Raw genomic sequence first — 21,279 nt, 5'->3', positions numbered from 1 at the left:
AAACTAAAAAGTGTTGCTTTGACGTGAATGTCGCCATATAATTAGTGCCTCTGTCATACTTCCAATAACTCCTCAAGCAGGAAAGCCACCACACATAAGCTCCTCTTATCAATCCACTACTGGCTTCTCTCTTAACTTGTGCACTAGGACTATATATCCTTCTCAGATGCGTTTGGACCAAAATGGATATTGACTTATTAAGGAAGTTTTCTAAATTGACTCCAAACATTCTTCCAATGATAATTGTCATTACTGTTATATGCTATTCATCTGGTGAGTTTATTCAATTTGCCAGTAGAGCAACTTACCTCAGGGACTTGAGGAGTAACCAATTATTAGTAATGCCCAATTAGTTAATTCAGATGTGGTTTTAGCAAGCTAAAATTAGGGTGAAAGAAAAACACACAGATTTACATAAAATAGGTTTATGGATGTTGAGATAGTTGTGAGAGCACATAGCCAGCATATACAAAAGAGGAAATTCCATGTCTTTCAGTACATGGATGTCTGAATGGAGCCATCAAGAAATCATGAGTGTATTTATAGTGTATGTGGACAGGGAGGGCAAAGATACAAGAAGAGCACTAGATGTTAATTGGAAGTTAAATGAATTACACCTTTTATCCCTTGAGGTATTTAAAAGATGCAAAGACATGGCCCTTAGGGACACAGTTCAGTGACGGACTTGGCAGTCCTGGATTACCAGCTGGACTTGATGATATTTAAAGTCTTTTCCAACCTAAGTTATTTTGATTTTATGAAATGTACATAGGTATGCTGATTAGCTTTTCTGTAATATAAATAAAATAAATAAATTATAAGATTGATGTTTTACACATTAATTTCAAAATATTAAAAGATGTTTTTCATCTGAGGATTATCAACATCTTGAATGAGCAAATCAAACCAATATATTCTACTACCAAGTAGAGCTTCAGTGGTTTCCTAATGAATATGTAATTTCTACATTAACATTTTTATTAGGCATAAGTCATCATTTTTTCATATCCATAAACACAGTGGACCATGCATGAAATTACTGCTTTTCAAGAGAGTAAGTTGTGTTTCCTGTTGTAGAGATTTGTAAACTATTGCTAAACTGCTGTGTGGTTTCTACTAACAAGGTTCTTTGGGATAGCTTTTTTCTTTTGTTGTTCAGAAACATATGGCATTGACAGAACCACAATTTTTTATAATTCACATGTTTAACTAACAAAATTACACTAATAGTGTAATCTAGCCTGGAGGAATTATGATGCTCCAGTTCAACAGTTTGCTTCCTTCTTAAGAAATCTTAAGAAAAAAATTGGAATATTGTCTCTTCCACAATATGTGGAAGCTTAAAATTTCTTCCTGAGGCTTTGAATACTTTACAGATCAGTTTTTCAGAATGAAATGGATGTATTTGTTTAGTTTTAGTAAAATTTTATTAATAGTTCTGAGCAATTCTTGTGCTGAAAATAAATTTACTGCATTTGAATGAGTCAAAAGAAGAAAGTATTTGTAACCACATGAACAGCTTGGTTGCAGGTTATCTCCTGTGGGTAGGTAAGAGTCCAAAGTTAGGCTAAATATTACTTCTGAGTTAAGTATTTTCATTTACTCAAGATTCAACAAATCCCCCATTAACAGGGACAGTAATTTAGCAAGGTAGATTGTCATTTGAAATGCAGATAATAAGCTCTAGGAGACTGACCATGATTGTTGAAGGCTATCTAAAGAAATCTGAAAATTATCTGTAAAAGGATACACCCACAAACTGGACCTGCAAAACCAAACTTTACTATCAGTATTTACTGAAGAGTAGCATTTTTATTATGTTGTGCCTGTAATAATCTATTACAATACTTAATTTCCAAGGATGGTGAATTGGGCCTATGAAGACTCATCAGGATAATTTCCTCTACTTGGTCTTAGACAGGTGCCTATTAGCTAATTTGGGCTTCCTTGTGAGTCATCTGATTGCTCAAGAAGGATGTGCAGAAAAGCAGTTCAAGAAATTATAGATTTTGGCAGAAAGTAAAGGAATCTAAGGGAAAAACTCAAACATTTTTGACTGGATGTTATCCTTGTAAATGCCTTATGTGACGTGCAGGCATTGTGGTGTTCTAAATGAGCCAGAGACAGGCTCCTGATGTGTAAGTAATCAGCCAATATCCACTGTCAGAGAACATTGCATTTCACAAGTGGGAAATACTCACAAATCAAAATAGCGAGAAAACCTGAAGGGGTAAAAACTGAATTCAAAATCAAAGAGGATCTCTAGAAAAGCAAATATTTGCTTGAATATTTTGCCTTTTTTTGTTTAAAACACAATTTTTTCATGATAGTAAATACATATGACTGAGAAATAGCTGTTAACTAAAACATAAAATGGCTCTCAAAATTATGGTATTGTCCAACTTCTTAGATTATACCACCACACTAAGTAAATAATGCTAAGTCTGGCTTGTGAAACCCATAGAACACAGTGAATGAATCATGGCAAATCTCAATTTTGGAATGACAATAAAAAACTTGAAAAGCCCTGACCATTTTTACATGTTTTTATTTTTAAGAATGCTGGTGCTAGAGTCACCAGTGTTCACTATTTCTACAATATGATACAACAAGACTTCTAGGTTTTGAAAAATATTTGGAGTATGAAATTTTAGTATCTTAAAAAGTGAAGTAACACGCTCATGACAGATGTTTTAAATTTTTTGTCTTTTTTTTTTTTTTTTTTTTTTACTGTGGCCAAAGTAAAGTAGTATGATCTTATCTATGTTTTATGTAGGATTTTGACCTGTAGTTCCCAGGACTCTATGCAAACATAGATTGCATAACAAGAATATTTAGCTAGAGGGTTATATTGTTATACTGCACTCCCCAGGTATTTGTAACATTTTAATATGATAATTTTATTGTATTTTGTTTGGTTAGTGCACTTTAGATTGTTAATTTTTATTTTTGCAGCTCTGTGTGTGTGTGTGTGTGTGTGTGTGTATCTGTGCTTGCAGTTATTTCTTGGTTTTAGTAACATTAAAATAGATTCTTCTTTTTCTCACCACGTTTTTGGTGGAAGGGTCAAAAGAAGTGTTTTTACTAATTTTGAAAAGTTTCCCATCAAAGATCCAAAAGCAACCAAGTGGGCTTGGAACTACACACCAACAGTTCAGAGTGCAAGGACATCTGAAAAGGTTGTCTGAAGTCCCTTCAGCCAGAAAAACTGACATAGGTCAACAACATGTGCATAGCAGTTATGATTTAAGGCTTTCCCCAAGATGCATTATTGATTTTTTGGCTGGAAGTGCTAATAAAATGCACAATGCCTGGTTTGCCTACCTTAATTCCACTGACAGTAGTGTTGTTCTCCAGAGTAATGGTTTGTGAGCACATTGGTAAGCACAGTAAATATCCATAACTGTCAGATCACTTCATGCCATCAGCAGTCACTGAAGGTAATTAATATTTAATCATTCATTAGGAACACACAGAGCCAAAAAAGACTTGCTTTAAAAGTATTGGCACAGAGCTTATGGAAAGCTGTTTGGCTCTATGGAAAACAGCTTACAAATCTAGTAAAGTTGCAGGGGTGCCATTATAGAACATTTTATATCTTTATATGTGCACATCCTGTTAGGGGCATCTCGTCTGCAGCACAAGAAGCCATCACACTAATAAAACCAAAGATCTATGGGACTGATTATGGAGCATATCCCAGAAAGGAAGCAAACCTCAATTTGAAGCTTGTACTGGCTGCTACCAGAATTTATCCTTCACTGTTTAAGTTTACAATTTCAGTCTTTATAAACTGGTGTCTACACATGGGATGTAATACACTTATAACTTCCCATTTTTATACACCAGAAGCCAAGTCCATTCAAAACACAATAAACAGAGACCTGCACATCTTGGTGGGGTGCCAGTGACTGCGTTGCTGCAAATAAGAACATTGAAGGGTAGTTTTTCCCCAAACATGCAATCCCTTTGGTGATGTTTCTGCAAGTGTCCTTGTAGAAGATCTCTGATGCTGGAAGACCACTGAGAGCATTATGAAAAATTTCCCACAACCCACACACCTGAGACTGCCAGGGTGCATTTGTGAAAATTGCATCAGTCAAGGAATTGCCATGGCAAAACAGTAAGATTCCAAGCATGGACTGCCTCTGTGGCCATGTCTTTAGGAAGGGAGCATGCAGAAAGATTCTGACCTGGACCAGTGATGTGGACTGCAGCTGTGTTGCATGCTTATGTCCCTGCAGAGTGGAAATGCAAGCTCATTTACACAACAGAGCACAAACACATGCTTACTTTGAAAACAGAGCCATTGACTATGCCTATTCCATATTTCTATCATATTTGTATTTTGAGACTGGCTTGACCTTTACTCTGTGATTGTCAATGATATTATATTTGGCTTCTCAGTGCTAGGAGCCCACTGTAGAACTGTGCCTTTGTGCTTTACTATCAGCATTGTGGTAAATCAACACTGACACTTAAAGGGCATAGGGATGCATGTATGTGGGCCAGGCTGGGAAAAGTCATACTTGGTTTTAATTTTTTGGAGTGAAGAATAAATTAAAATTTGGATTCAAAATTATTTGGGTTCCTAAAATGAGAGCAGTTGTAAGTGATGGAATTTCTGTATGGTGACTGTGCGATTACAGGTGATAAAGCATTTGTCCGCTGAAATGTTACTGTCATTGCTATTAAGAACGTCTCCATGAGCACCGTTGATCATGCCCTGTATTGCCTAGAGAATGGACCCAGTCTAAGTCTGTGCATCCATTATACTTAGTCCCAAGGCAAGTGAAATTTGAAGCCCAACACCTATTTCAGGAATGGACAAATCATCTAAGGGTTCATGCATGACTGCGTTCCACTGCAAGCTCTCCATCTCATTAAATGTAAGATGTAACAGAGTTTGAATCTTGCAGAATGGAGTATGGGCAAATCAGTCAGAGAATACCCTGATGCTTCCTTTTTGCTTTTATTTCACTGTAGCTGTTATTTTAAGTCAGTTCTTGTGACACAAATTGTGGTCAGAAATTTGACATCACACTCAGTAGACTACAGAATCCTAATGAGAAAGCTGACTCCCTACCTTGGTGTGCTGTTCTTATGGGGGGAAGAGGGAGTCACAGCAGGAAGTAATCTCAGCCTTTTTTAAAATCTTGCATTTTCTGAAGCTGTACAATGTCAAACAACTTGTTCTCTTTTTCTACTGAGTCTTGTTTGGCTTTTATCTTTGAGTTTAGAGAGTTCATCACTTTTGCTCTCTAACTGCTTTCAGGCATCATGCAATTGCACAGTCTCCAAAGTTACCTAAGCCACTTTCTCTTTGCACCTGGAAGGCTCTTAATTTCTTTTCATCTATTTGTGTATTAAAATTGAAACTGATTTACCACTTCCTTCTCAGAAATGCTTCATTCCTGTGGTCACCAAAAGCTGGTTCCCACTTGCTTCTTTTTTCTTTCTCATATCCCCCAGGTCCATTCTGTGACGTAAATAAAGTTCATTACTAAATGAATAGCAAGTAGTTGTTTAGCTACATGATTCTCACTGAGATCCTCCACCTGGAGCTTATGTCGGGGTCCAGCTGTGAAGGGTAGTCATCATACAAGAAAACTAACTGCAGAACCGGAACTACAGTCAAGCTTTCTTAGAAAAACAGAAGATTTTGAAGGCAGGAAGAGGAAAGGGGCAGGGCAGAACAAGTGTACTTCTGTTAGAAAAATATTCCCATAAAAAGCTCTGAAATTACTTTAATTCATGAGTGTTGCATATGTCACTCAAACTTGTAGGCTTTAAGGGAATAAATGCCAGCAGCTAGACACAGTACAAAGAAAATACAAAATTACTTTTTCTACTCTGAGTAAGGTTGCTTTTAATTCCTAACCTTACTTAATATTATGACAACTTGTCCTGAACCACCTATCATGTGTTTCAATTTGCTTCTGTGTAGAGATATTACTTTTAGATAGTAAATAGGAAGTACTGCAACATATGCAGTTCAACATGCTCATGATGCTCCACAATCAAATTTGACTTACACAGGGAGCATGAGAATTCCTCTTCTGGACTAAATATGGAACTAAATATGATCTACATAAAGATATGGACTAAAGCACAGCTGTTTAACAGAGCCACACCTTGTCTCACAGAGAAGTCACTCCTCCATCTGCACCTCACACCTTGCTAGTTTGGTGCTATTTAATCTGGTAAAGGGAGGTGGTGGTTTAGCTCCCACTGCCAGGCAACATGCTGACCCCTAGTTGTGCTGAATAGAAGTGCCAACACAGTAGTCTGTTGAAGGGCTCAGGAAGTCCTCGTGAACCTCAAATGAGGAGCTGAGGTTGTTTAGCCTGGAAAACAGGAGGCTGAAAGCAGACCTTATCCCTCTCCACAACTATCAGAAGGAAGGTTGTAGTCAGTGGGTGTTGGTCCCTTCTGCCAGGTACCAAGTGACAGGAAAAGAGGAAATGTACTTTAGCCACACCAGGAGAGATTTAGATTTAGTATTAGGAAAAATTTCATTATGGAAAGGATTGTGAAGCATTGGAACAATCTGCCCAGGGTAGATGTGAACTCACCATCCCTGGAAATGCTCAGAAAATGTGTGGATATGGCACTAGAGGACATGATTTAATGGTGAACATGGCGGTGGTGCTAAATTGATGGTTGGACTTAACCATCTTGAAGGACTTTTTCAACTTTAACACTTCTACAAAAACAGTTGTAATTAGTGGTCCTTTACAGGATTTCTCTACCATCCTCATTGCATTCTACTTTTGTTTCTGCTAAATTTCTCTCCATAGATTCCTTTTGCTCACCAAAAATTAGCTTTTTTTTCCCCCCATGGGAGATTATAGATTATATCTCCTTTACCAGTTTTGTACTATTTTCAATGGGTATTTTTCCTTAGGAAAGCAAATTAATCCTCCAAAATCTTAGCATTTACAGTGCAAAACATAGCCACCCAATTACTTACAAAATGGAAAGTTACCAGGGCTCTTCAGAGGATGCCAAGTAACTAAAAGTGCTCTTCACAGAGGGTCCTATGATCTTTGGGGCAGGCTACTAAAAAGCAACCACTATGCAAAGAATTCAGAGAGTGAAAGAGGAAGCTTGAGAGAAGTATTCCAATTTACAGCCAAGAAATATTTGCTCTTCAAAGTCATTTCTTAGCAATTTTTATCACATAAGCTCCAGGATCTCAAAAAGTGCACAAAACTTTTGACAAATAAAATCAACATGAAATGTATTAGTTAATCTTTTTTACTCTCTCTTTTGTAGTCAGTATAATTGGGTAAAAAAATACTTAGCAGACCTAAAATATTGTTGAAGATCATAGAGTTCACACAATTTTCTTTAAAAAAATATGTTGAACTACGTGGGTTTTTTCCAAATAGCTTACACTTAAGAGTGCATTTATGAAAAAAAGACAGTTCTACTTCATTTTCCGTATTAGTCTATTTAGAATAAGATGTTGGCAAAATTCTAATCTAAACATTCTAGTCATGTTTAGGAAAGATAACTTAGAAATAATTGTATCTATTTTTCTCTTTCTCTCCTGCAGCACACGTTAAAAAACTTATTGAGAGAGAAATATTGTCTTTAATTACTGACACCAGTATTATCTGTTCAGACAGAGGGAATTTGGTGGTTAGAGATCAAGGCACATATATTTCTTCTAATTCCCCATCAAAATATAAAAACCAAAAATATCCAGTCCTGAGATCATTACTCTTTTGTCGAAATATTCTGAATCCTGAGTGTTGTGATTAACAGTTGAGAAATCTGCAAACCCAAAAGCTACCCTGGATGGAGCCAAAAGGCATTTCACTCCCAGAAGGCAATTAATAGACGGCAAGAATGCTGTTGGTTTGTAAGGTAAGGTTTAACTGGTAGTGATGTCACAGAGCTGGGTAAATGGTAAAACTGCATTAATGGTCCCCAGCCCCCAGATCTCAACACTGATTAAACCCGAATCACAGACCAATGAAGAGGTATTTATACTTTCTGTCTGTGCCATAAATAACTATACATCATTAAAGCCAGCTTATAAGGAGTCAGAAGATGTTGCCTTACCAGTACAAACGCATTTTAGAGATATTTAGAGATTTTTTTTCTTAAATGACACATTAAAAATCACACAGACGAACTACTCAAGTCTGTTACCAGTGTTTCTTCTGGGAAGCTATCATGAACACTGCAAAGAACAAAGTTCTTCAAACACAGAAGTTTAGCAGAACATATGTTCTTTTAGTAAATGGCACACTTTTAAGTAGGTAGAAAACTCAACAGTAAACATGACCTTTGACTAAAAAGAACCTTTCTAGTTTAGCTGGGTTTATTTTATTTTTTTTTTGGCAAATTGGCAAAGAGATGATTACAGTGCACCCTATTGGACACATTATTCTTAGGTTATTCTTAGTTATAAGCCATAGATATCCTTTTCACTCATAGGAAAACAGGCTGGGTTTTAAACTATTTCCATGCAAGAATTCACCTCAAAAATTCCTGAGGTTTAGAATAGGGATTTACACTAAAAGCCCCCCACAAAACTTGCTCTACTACTGCAATATTCGCTATGGCCATGAAAAAAACAATTTTAGCAAACTCCAGAACCTACACTTAACTAGTTGCATTCACTCTACTTTTATTTATGTAAAGCTTTGAAGCTAATACTGATTCTTGGAAAAGCTTCGTTATTTATCTCAAACTATTTTTAATAAATTTAAATATTCTTAAAAACTTACAGATTCAGTGAAGAGGCACAACTATGGTTAAAAAAACACCACAGTGATTAATTAAGCAAGAATATAAATTTCATTGGTTTCTAAGTAGCCACTACATATTTTACACAAATGAATCCAAACATGAGTGCCATTATTAGAATTTTATTTGCAGCAAGGAACTCAAACCAAAAAGTTTACTTTCATGAATAATTGTGAATTTAATTCCATAATTTATTATTAATAGAATTTTTGCTTTGCCTATATGTAAATAAATATTATTTTAATATCTTTAATCTCAGAAGGGAAGACTTCTAAAACGCATCCGTACTTTTTTACTGTATTTTATATTTAGCATAATTTTTCCTAATTTAGTACTCCTAAGAAAATATCCTTCAAAGAGCCAGTCTGAACTTGTTGATATAGCAAAGAAATGTACTATCATTACTTTTAGGCAGAGGCTTATTCCTGAACAGTTTTTCCATGGAGAGTAGACCAAAACCAGTCAGACTGTATCTGTCAGACATTGTGACTCTTGTAGCAGACAGGGACACAAGAAGGAGGGTTTCCCCTGATGAAGTTGTTTATAAAATACAGGTGAGGTTGAGACTGATTATTGAGGTGGTCACTGGAGAAATCAGAAGTGTGTAATTTATGGAGAATTTTATGAGCATAAACCACAAATTGGTCAGGACAGAGAAGAGTTCCTGACATAAAATATAGCTTGAGGAGTAGCCGACACACAGTACCTTGCCTGACTGTCTTGCACACATTTAGACTGCACATCAGATTGGGAGCAGGGACAGAGCAATTACAGATTTAACATGATTTTTGCCCATCAGCCACTCTGAATAAGTTGCTTCCATCAAACTAAGTACTGCACCAGAAGTATTTATCTCCACGAGCAGTATGGATGCTTGCTGTGCTCCTCATGTGGTCAGCCTGCTCATACCCCAGGAACAAGTCTCCATGGAGCACCCACAAACCTGTCTGACAAGAAAGGAATATCTGCTTGCTGAGGACACAAATGCCTGAGTACAGAACCTGGCCCTCCTGGGTGTCGTTAGCCTTCACACCAAGCTGTTCTAAGGCGAGAAGAGTTTCCAGTATTTTTTGTCATTTGATGGGTATATGTTGACATGCCAATAATGAATGCCAAGAAGGCATTCCAAAACATGCACATCCTCCATAATTCAGAGCTGTTTACCTTAAACTCTTACAGAAGGAGCGGCTACGATTGATGAATAGGAGACCAAGTTTGCATGCTACCTGACATAAGAATTAGATGTCTGCTGGGGACAATGTCTTTAAGACAGGGAGATGAAAGTCTTCAAGTTACTTCCCTAAAAAAGGCAATTGGTATTTACATCACAAAAAGAGGAGATTATAAGGAGATATAAAATAAAGGATGAGGAAAGGACAGTTTCACAGAGTTTCAAACAGGCTTTTAAAATAAAGTCACAATAGCTTGAGGTTTTCTACTTCTAAATAAAGAGTCATGTCTTATTTATGCTGTAAAAAAAAGTTAATGTTATTAAATCTCCGTGTTTCTGTCACATAAAATTTGGTGAGAGCTTTGATATCTGACACAGATTTCTAGTTCTTTCTAGAAACTGGTCAAGAATTATTATTACAGTTCTAATAGTTGCATTCCAGCTTCCACAGTGCTTACCTATGAAATGCTATTGCTGTCAGAACTTGGTTTACACCATTAGCTAGATTGTAAAAGCATGTTGGAATTGGAAGGCTGTTTTAATAGATCACTTTACTTGACCTATCAGGTAAGAGCAAAAAACTGCCAAGGCAAGATCACAGCTGGTTTTAAATGAAAAAACCTGAAATCTAGGAAGACAATGAAACTTATTTTCACAATGTCTTCTGCCTTGGTAGCAAAGCCAGTAAATAGCCCTCTGACAAGGTGCCACCCATAGTTGTAGAAAAATGCCAAATTCTTGCTTGAGCAATGTGTCAGAGAACTGAATAGCTGAGCAGTATTTTCCCTCCCATATAAATTGGTTTCATATGTATTGAAGAGATTGGCATAGTTCTGACACCACATGTAGGGATCTGTCTCAGACCAGAAGAGATCAGGAATTCTTCTTGTAAAAGGGAAGAGCCAAAGGCAGTGCTAAATCCCAGAATTGTATGCACTGTTAGTATTAGAACATACTGTCCACTAAAGTATCCTGTAATACATTCAAAAACCAAGGATCCTTGACCAAAGAAATTTTTATCATTCATTGTTGTCCATAAGAACCTCTCAGGTGAAAAAATTCTACTCCCACTGGGTCACAATTTGCCTGCAAGAACTGAGCACTGTACTTTGCATAATATCAGTCTGCAGCTTTGTTTTATGATGAGGAAGAGCATCAGACTAACCGGAAAGGGTCATAACTAACAGCTCACCTGAGGCAGGCAGAATTATAAGGGCAAAACCATTGGACACACAAAGCAAAAACAAATAGCCAGTAATAATAATTCCCAACATTAGTAGCAATTTACTGAACACACTATTCTGGAAAGCCCTTAAGATTACTGCTACTAGTTATGCTATCACATTACCCAGCTCATTTCAATATGCACAAAGCAAGGCACATATCACTTGTCACTTGTTTTTTCTTCCCAACAGAATAAAAGGGATAACAAATCTCCTGAAGGAACAGGTGGAATTGATGATGCAAGCCACTGCTTATGAAAAAGGGTCACATTGCAAACGAGAAGGTCACAGAAAACAATTTGAAATGTGGAATGCAATTTTATGGTTACTGAATTTATATTATTTATAAATTAGCACAGCAACCTGTTACATCTGGGATGATATCCAAAAATAATTCAAACAGAAACAGGCCTTGTGGATGAAAGCAAAAAGAACAAAAACTAAGTATAAAGCAGAAAATTATTTTAAAAAGGTCAAAGTATGTGTTGGTGTGTGTATAGCAAACAATATACAAAGTCTTGTAATTTCCTTGTAAATACAAAACACTGCACATTTCATCTATATCCATACTAAATATCTGCTCATTTCATTATAATTTTGGCAGAGTTGTTGTGTTGTACTAGAAGGAAAAATCAATACATTGTGCATAGCATTTTCTTATCTGTTGGGAGCAGAAGCATGCTGCTTGTGGAGCTGTAGAATCTGCTCCTGCCAGCTTAAAATGGTACATGCTGCAAACGTAGGGTTAAGCCATTCTATAAAACCTGGCACTTCCTCCCTCTATTTGTGCTATAGAAGACAGACCACATTTAGCAAACTTTGCTGTCATTATGGACTAATCCTGGAGCTGAGATAATGGGTTGCCCTTTATTTCAAAGTTTGTGATACAGAATGACAACATTAAAATAAAAAAAAAGCTTTGGTGATGATGAACCCCACGATTTTCCAGATTGTTTTAAGTTCAGAATCAAGCTTTTCCTTTTGTGCTAAACCTGAAAGTCTGTAGGTTATTCACAGTCTCAGGTGATCAAGTTTGGTCAGTGCTGGATGGCACAGAGATAACAGATTATGTGTGACTTTCCTCTATGGAGCAAAAAAGGGCCAGATGGAGTTTTCTAGAATTTCAGCCAATCTTGCCCTATTTCCAAAAAGCACCTGACAACAGCAAATCGAATTTAACACTGGTGGTGAAATTCAGTGGACTTATTAATTGTGACTGATGTTCAATAAAAAATGTATAGACAAATGCCAACAGATTTAATTGAATAACACTGACTCCTGGACCAGAAGTGGATTTTTGCTGGTGGTTTGGTTTTTATTTCTGCTTAAAATACTGGAATATGACTGTCTTTTTTTAAACAACTGTTAACTTAAAGTTAGTGTAGAATACAATCAGATACGTTAAAAGTTTTTTATTCTAGTTTCTGATCTGGATAGAAAATGAGAATTATATTAATATTGGGGGATATGGACATATTGCAGAAAATGGTAGATAATATCAGTGCTGTTTCTGCTGACTTTTGTCTTTCATTGCTTCCCATGACAAGATACCCATGAACTCTGGTTGATAATTGCAAGGCTGGTACAGAATAGACTGAAAAGAATATGCTTGAAAATGTTTTCTGTTCTAAGAAAAAAGAAAGCTATTTTGAATTACTCACATCAACAGTTACATTTTGGTCTTGTATTTGTGTCAGCAATCTGACCAGTGACACTCAGCTGTTAATACCAATCAATGCTGTTACAGACTCACACAACCTCTTCCTTTCCTTTCCTTTCCTTTCCTTTCCTTTCCTTTCCTTTCCTTTCCTTTCCTTTCCTTTCCTTTCCTTTCCTTTCCTTTCCTTTCCTTTCCTTTCCTTTCCTTTCCTTTCCTTTCCTTTCCTTTCCTTTTCCTTTCCTTTCCTTTCCTTTCCTTTCCTTTCCTTTCCTTTCCTTTCCTTTCCTTTCCTTTCCTTTCCTTTTTTCTTTCCCAAACTAAAGCAAACCAAGAAATACCCAGCTGATTATTTACAGAAGGAAGTCAGGCTTCAGTGGGATGTATCTAGAAGACGGTGTTATGATAGGAGAGCCCTGAAAAACACAGATATTATCAGTTAGATAGCTCATAAAATGCCCATGCTTTTGGAGACCAACAGCTGCCATGCGAGGGTCCAGCTGCCTTCTGCTCACACTCTGAAGCTATTACATGAGACATTATATTTCAAAAATGTGGGTTACAATATCACAACCCACAAGCTCAAATTGGTTCCACAGAGCTTGGGAAAGGAAGTAAAAATGAGCATAAAAGTTTCCTTGCAGCCCAGCTCCCTGAGCTGTAAGCATCAGCAGAGAGATGCTGCCTGGCTGTTTTCCAGCTTCTTACAGCTCTTCCTAGCTATCAGACTTTTCTGAGATGCAAGATAAAAAAAAAACCAACCAACCAAACAAACAAACAAAAAAACCCCAAAAAACACAGCTAGAAAAAAAAAAAAACCTTCTTCTTACTCCTCCTCCTCTTTTGTTTTCCAGAAATGAGAGGAGTTACTGACCCCATTCCCCCATCAACTACAAAAGAAAGTATCACCTGTTCTCTCATATTTGAAGTGAAGCAAGTCTGGCTAGAAGAGGAAAACATCATCCTGGGGACAGAACTCTTTCACCCCTGCAAGGTGTGATCCCTGTGCTTGCAGGAAGACCTGTTGGCAGCTTCCTTCATCAACACTTGCCCGTATTTTAACACTCCTTTCATCCCTCTGCTTTTCCCAAACAACTTCATTTTGGTGAGTCTTCCCATGATTATTGGTTTCACCCAACTACAGCTTGAAGGTAAGAGAGAAGTATAAAATACAACAGGGAATTAAGGGAGACTGAATTTCCTTTTTAGCTTTGACTGATGGGGTGAGAGGTTTTCCTGAGCTAGTAGAAGAGAATAGGAAAAGAAAAAAAATGAAATTTTGCAGCACCAATATATAGAGACATAGCACACTGTAAAACACTGATTTCAAAACAAACTGGCTATCCTCAGCTAGGCAAACTAGGATGAATAACTGAAACTCCCCACACTCTTCAACTTACTGATTTTAGGCCTACTGAGCCGCAAGACTATATTTCTTTTCATTCATGTTCTCCAGCAATAATATCTGAACAATAGCATTCAGTCTTAATGAAACACTTTATCTTGTATTATAGAGCTTGTTTCCTCATTAAGGCCATTTCTTCCTGGTGCTGGTACCCACATAAACCTAACAAACTCATTTACATAAAGATGTGGTGCTGCTATTCTCTCCCATCTACTTCAATCCAGAAAAAAAAATATCCTCACTGTGATAAATTCAGAGCTGTTTAAATGCCAAAGGAGAATAATCCATAAATTAAGTCATTGTTCTTATTGTCTATTAAAAAAAGCTATCAGAAAAGGCTGCTCTTATTTTGGCTAAATAAGAGCAGCTGGAAAGCCAAATGACAGCTAGTGACACAGCTGGACAGTCTGTTTTCATTGATTCTACCTGTGTGGTCTACTGGAAAAGTCGTTACACTTGTTGGGAAAGTTGGCACAAGATATTGAGAAAAGGAGAAGGAATTTACAAAGTGCTCCTGTTTTTAGTTTGCAAGACTTCACTTTCCTACAGCAAGGAGCAATACATAGAATTGGCATTATATTGGTCTGGAAAGAAGGAGAGAGTAATTGGCTGTGACAGCTTTTGAAAGGAAAGATCCTAACTACAGTATAAATTATATTTTTTGACACTTAACTAGATCAGCATCCTGTGTCAACTATGAGACTGTTGATTCTTCTCCAAGTACACAAAAGCTTACATTGTACATTACATGTAGACAACACTGCACAGGTAAATGATGCAGGTGATACAGTCAGGGTACACACCTTCAGTAACAATCATGAGGAAGGACGGGAAGTGATATCAACAGAAGCATGGATCCCAGAGAATTTTCAGAGTCAGTAGATAGATAAATGTATCTGAAAAGAGTATAGGTTTCTCTGGATCTATTCCTTGGACCTGAATCCCAGCTTTCAAGTCATAAATCCTACATGCACATGGAAGGAACTGGATCTCTTAACAGGGCAGATGAAAAAGTCTTTGAGCTGCCTAGCAAGATCAATAGAGCTATTTAATTTTCTTTTCTGGAGCTTAATACCTGAGTCAGAGTCACTTCTGTCCCACTGGATGTCAGAGCATTCTCCTGGGAGAAGGTAGTTCTCCATTAAAAAAAAAAAAAGTGTAAGAATATTTTATTCAGAAAGGAGGTAGTAGAGGTTAATACTTTAACACTTAATGTTTTAACATTCAGCTGGCTGAGAGACTTGATCTTCCCAGCTTAACATCTTGACAGCCACTCTTTCCTATCTAGCACGCTAAAAATACAGCTGTCTAAGACTGGGCTGAGCCTTTCTCTCATCTTGTCAATGCTGAGATTCTGGACAGACATCATTGCAAGAGCCACAGGCACACAAAACAGGCAGCCTTCTGGAATGCTTTCTTCTTGTCTGTTTTCACAACACAATTTCTTTTTCTTTCTAAAACTAGGGAATGTTTCAACAGGGCAGCTGAGAGAAGCTCTTGGTAGGTACACAAGCCTGTCAGTGCTTTAGGTGAAGACTGTCCCCACTCAGATAGATCTGGGCTAGTTCTGCACTGGGTTGCAAGGTAGCATTATAGGGTCATCATTGAAATATCTGTGCAAATGTTTCCAGATTTGGACCCTGTCTGGAAAATTACCGAGTTTTTAGCTGATCTAGTGAAACAAAAGCAGAGTGCATCCATCCTATGCACACCTGGATAAGATAAACTGTTTTTCTAAACAGCTAAATTGGAGCAGTAACATGGAGAAGTAACAGGTTGGAAAGAAATATTTCTGTGGGCTGAGCCCTGTTTGATAGTGACCCACTGCTAAGTATAACCTAATTTCGCAATTTATTGATAAGTTTTATCATCATTTTTCATATAGATAAATAAGCACTATAATAATGTAAGGGATTCTAAAAGGCAAGCCCAGTTTCTAGATACAAAAAGAAAGAAGGATCATATTGATTGTATACTTAACAGACCTATCCTTGAAATTTCTGATTGATGGCTCTCTTTAACAGATATTCTGAAGAAAATATGAAATGGGAAAGTAATAGATATATAATTAAAGTTTTAGACTAGAAATTATTGACAAGAGAATTATGAGCATGTCCAAAATGCTCGTAAACACTGGTGAGTTCCTTAAACAGTTGCTTTTAGCAGTGAGATGTTGGTAATAATACATCAAGTCAAATCACATTCAAAAATTTTGACTCCAGGAAGCTTAGAGCAGAAGGCAGTTTCCATGATCTGAGTGCCCAGTAACAAAGATGTTCTCTGGAGCTGCAGATGATGCATGCAGCAGTTGACTGGACAGATATAAACTGGTTTTTGGAGCAGATAACACACTGAGCTGCTAGATAAGGAATACCAAGCACAGGGAGGCAGAGTGCCCCAAACCAGTCTGCCAGTTTCTGAGATGAGCAAGTACTTTTGCATAATCTTGAATTGCTTCAAGAAGACCTTCATGAAAGATAGGTATAATGATGCCTTTTCCCCCCTACTTAATTGGGAAAATTTATATATAAATGAAACTGAAAAATGGGCTAAAATTGGAGGAAAGGGCCAATACAGAATACAGACCATAAAGGCACTCTCCATTAGGAAGGAAGGAAAAATTTCTGAGCAGGAAAATGACATTTTAAATGTGACATAGAACTGTTTCCTAGGCAGTAAATCTATAAGACAGTCTATATTACAGTGTACTGTGTTACTCCTGACCATGGGCTCTCTGAAGATGAGGGTACAGCTTCACACACTCCAATGTTCCTCATCTCAGAGTCTGCTGTTTAAGCTGCATTTCTTCTTTTATGAAAATATCTATTGGCAGGCTGAACCTTCAGGTATTTCTTACCCGTGTTCATGTGAGCTACCTCAGCAGACCAGTCCTGCTGTCTACAATCACACTCTGTCTTCCCATGGTGTGTGTGACAGGGAGCCCTGTGACTGATGCAGCAACACTGTGGTGTTTGGAGTGGAAAATCCACCTTGGCAGGCATAGCAAAGGCCAGGTTATCTGTAGTGCAGGTATTCAAGAATCTGCTTTTATGTTTTGGTGTGTCTAAAGGTGGACAGACACTGCTTGCTTATGCTTCTGGGAGCTGTGGATGCAAAGCAGGTCTGGACTTGAGGCAGCCTCAAATTTATGTTTATAAAGCAAAGCAAATAGGGCTGGAAAAAGAGTGATTGTCCCTCTCCTGAAGTCAATGTTTCCTCATTATCACAGAGATCTAGACATGGCAGGATGTCTGACAGGTCAGACAAGGTATCTTTCTTTGATGCTAAACCTTTCAGTGAATACAAAAATTTTTAACCTCTCTTTTTGGTCTAAAGGTTTCTAATGCCCAATGATCCTGCAGTTATGATTGGTCACTAAATTATGGTCTCCAACAAAATATTGAAGTCCTGGAATTTTTTTATCACCTCATTATGGTCAATATTATTTGAAATCAGATTGATTAAGTTCCTCCATCTGTGTGCTCCAAATGATTGACTACAGTGTGAAAGTGTCAGAACTCACAAGAGAAACAAAATTGCAGAGAGGAGCTTCTCGCAGATGTCACTTCAAGAAGAGCCACCAATCTCCAAAACAATAGGAAATAGATTATTTCCTGAGCCAGTCAAATACACAACACATTGATTAAAGAGACATTATCTAGTACAACAATCCATACTCACTGTGAAATAAGTACCATATTAAAGACTAACTTCAATTTCCCTTCTGTAGAAAATTAAATCCTTAAGACTTTATATAAACAGGTGAATGGCAGACGAAAGCAACAAAACACTTCAGAGAACTGTTTAAGGTCACCTTTTTTCAAGGATTATTTGGTTTTTAGCACCGTGGTTCCCTTAGCATCACTGTTAACTCTTGCCTAAGGATCCCACTGCTTTCCCTGTAGAGCTTTCTGTGCCAATCCAGCCATTCACTCTTGGCTGGCTGGGATCATGTTTTCCATGTTATTTCTGTTCCTTTTTTTCCCATGTTATTTCATGTGTTATTTCTGTTCCTTTTTTTTTTCTCTGGTACCTTCATTCTAGTTGACTTTTATTAAGGATTACTTAAGACTAATATGCCACTTTAACTAACACACTGGCCTAGTAATTTCTTAGTCTCTCAGATGCTTAATTGTTGGATTTTAGGTTTAATTTATGATTAAATTTTTTTTTTAAGACAGAAAATGATTAGGGGAAATACCATAACAGCTACCACTACAAACACAAACTGTTAGCACAAGTGTTTTTGCACTTTGGTTAGCCTTCTGTTTCAAATAATTCCTCAGAAAAACAAAGGATCATGGAGATGAAGAATCAGACTATGCAGAATAAGTTTTTAGGATAAGCAGAGTTGAGAAGTATCAGGTATATGTGCTGAGCAGGGGCAATTTTGCTTTAAGGTGTTTGAAGTTTGTTTCCATGTCTAACCATCCTTATTTAACCTGAAAAGGAAACACTATAGGCACTAAAGTCATCAGGACTTTTGCATGTGTCACTGCTGAGACCCAGAAAAAAAAAAAAAAAGAACATCTTTAAATTTTATGCTGTTTTGTAAATAGTTAGAGGGCAAATCCAACCATGTGTAGATGATCTAAGTGCGTTACATGGCAGCACAGATGTGAAGAACCTTGCTAGAACTCTTCATTGATTTAACTTCTGTTAGTTCATTCAAAATATGAAATGTTTTCATATTTAAAACAACACTAAAGGACACATACAGACACATACACACAAATGTGTATCTATGTGTATGACACAGATTGGCAGTTGTTTGGAGCAACAGACTGCCACGGGCATAAGGATATGCATAACTCCTGCCAGAGCACTGGAAGCCAAGGTCTGGCTGCTGCTGCTGGAGCCAAAGGCAAAGCAGGGGCATGTGGGACACTGCCTGCTGCTGCAGGACTGTCTGCCTATAGCCAAGTCCATTCTGACTTCCCTCAGCTTGCATCTGGTCCCCTGTGCTACACCCCTCCTGTAGCAGGAGGCAGAGCCAGGGACCCCAGTAAAGCCTGGTGCGCTCCTTGGCACAGCTCCATGTGTCCTTGAGGATCTGGCAGCTCCGTCAGAGTCTGTTACCTCAGTGCCTGTAGCTCCTGGATTGCCTTGCAGATTCAGCTGGACTGTCACAGCCCTAAAATCCCTCCACAATTTTATTTCTCTGGTGAGCTGTGACCCTTTCAAATTATAGTCAGTCATTTGGAGCACACAGATGGAAGGAAATTTAACCAAATTTACTTTCAGGAATACAGACCATAAAGGCACTCTCCATCAGGAAGGAAGTTTCAGAGTGTCACGCTCTCATTTTGTAATAAGTGGCACCACAACCCAGTGACAAGCCATTGCAAATAGTATCTCAGATCTCATTCCTTCCTGACTCTCTTCTTCCTAAGGCAGGATTTACCCAGTCACAGTCCAAACAAGAAGCTTCATTTCAAGGAGATGAAAAACTCAATTTCCCTACATTTCTGAGAAGTCTTGCATCATCACTGGATTCCAATGGTCCCAACATACATTTTAGTATTAAAGGCAAATGATGGCCAGGGAAAAAACTGATTGCATTTTCTGAATAAGCCATCCCAAAATCAAAACATGGAGCAGAAGAAACATCTGTGTTTTATTTCTATTAGAAGTCCGTGTGTTTAAAACGTGAGCTCTGTTTGATGAAACATGTCCTATACAAATAGTTTGGGAATTATATTTTAGAGGATTTAACTTCTTGGAAATAAATTTTCTGAATGAGCATAAGAAATTCAAATCAGGAAACATCTCAATTTCACAGTAAGACCAGCTTTCTCATGCTTGATAGATTTCTGTGACTCCAGCTATACTGTTGTGTTTTGCAGTTTCCCTTGGCATCCTTTCTTGTCCAGAGTAAAACCTTGTCCTTTCAGCACAAATCACCTGCTACAGTGTGGGGGGAGCCTCGGGAGAGCCTGGCCACTGTAGTGCTCTACAGGACACTTGGCCCTTTCCTGAAGATGCAAAGCAAGACAGGGAAGGAAGAAGAAGCAGACAGATAGAAGAGCTGAGTTAAAAAACTTGACAGAAAGCACTGCAGGTGCTGCCATGGGTTTTAGAAGAGTGTTTTCCTATTCTCTGGTACATTTCCATGCACCAGCAGTTGCACTGACTGTGGTATTGCTCTCTATAAGCAACATGAAGAAAGCAAACAGGAAACCAAACTCAGAGATGTTACTGGGGAGGGTGAACAGAGGTTTTGCCCAAAGCCAGGAAAGGCAGAGTGAGGATTATATCTGGACTGGCTGGAATAAGGAGCCATGAGGTATTTACAGGGGGGGGTACAGTACAGCAACCTGGGTGTCAGATCCCCAGTTTAGGCTACCCATGCAGCCCCTAAAAAGTAGGGTGAGCCTTCCTTGGGGGAGGAGCTGCTAGGAGGAAAAGTGAGAAAAATTAAGGTTTTCCATCTAGATGGTGTTGGAAGCAAGAGGATACCTCAGAGGAAGGTTGGGGAGCTCACAGGAACAATCAAATACATACTTACAGACTTTATACCCAGAAAAAAAGAAGTTTTTAATGTTTGGTTTGTCCAGGTGCTCAAAGAGCAGCTCCTTACTTCTCCTCCCTTTGTTCCCTCTACTCCCTATAGCCCTGTGGTTTGCTGTCCCTCTAGGCACTGACTAAGCCTCAAAGGCAGACAATCTCATGCAAAAAAAGAAAGTAAATTAAAAGAACAACAGATAAAGGCCAAAGGCTTTTAAATGAGTTATTTTTCATGATGTTTTTCTGTCATGTGTAATAAAGTCAGCTGCATTCCTTGTCACCTGGATACATTCCAGGGAAATGGAAATTGTCACTACAAATAGAATAACTGGGCAAGAAAATATTCTTTTCAGGCCTCTTCCTCTTGGGATGTTTCATTCAGTTATTTCTTGATGTGTTCACTTTCAGGTAGGTGTATAAAAGTTCACCTTGCTCATCCCAGTATGTTATAAAGAATTGAGATGACACGGGAGAACCACTTGGAAACTGTGCTAGCTTCTAAAACACAATCAGGTATTTTATTATAGCTGATGGGTTTTAGCTCAGAAGAAGC

This window comes from Melozone crissalis, unplaced genomic scaffold (assembly GCF_028551555.1).
Source record: "Melozone crissalis strain CALT ecotype California unplaced genomic scaffold, PUWL_Pcris_2 ptg000027l_1, whole genome shotgun sequence".
Taxonomy (NCBI): Eukaryota; Metazoa; Chordata; class Aves; order Passeriformes; family Passerellidae; genus Melozone; species Melozone crissalis.
This window is presented reverse-complemented; position numbering follows the sequence as displayed.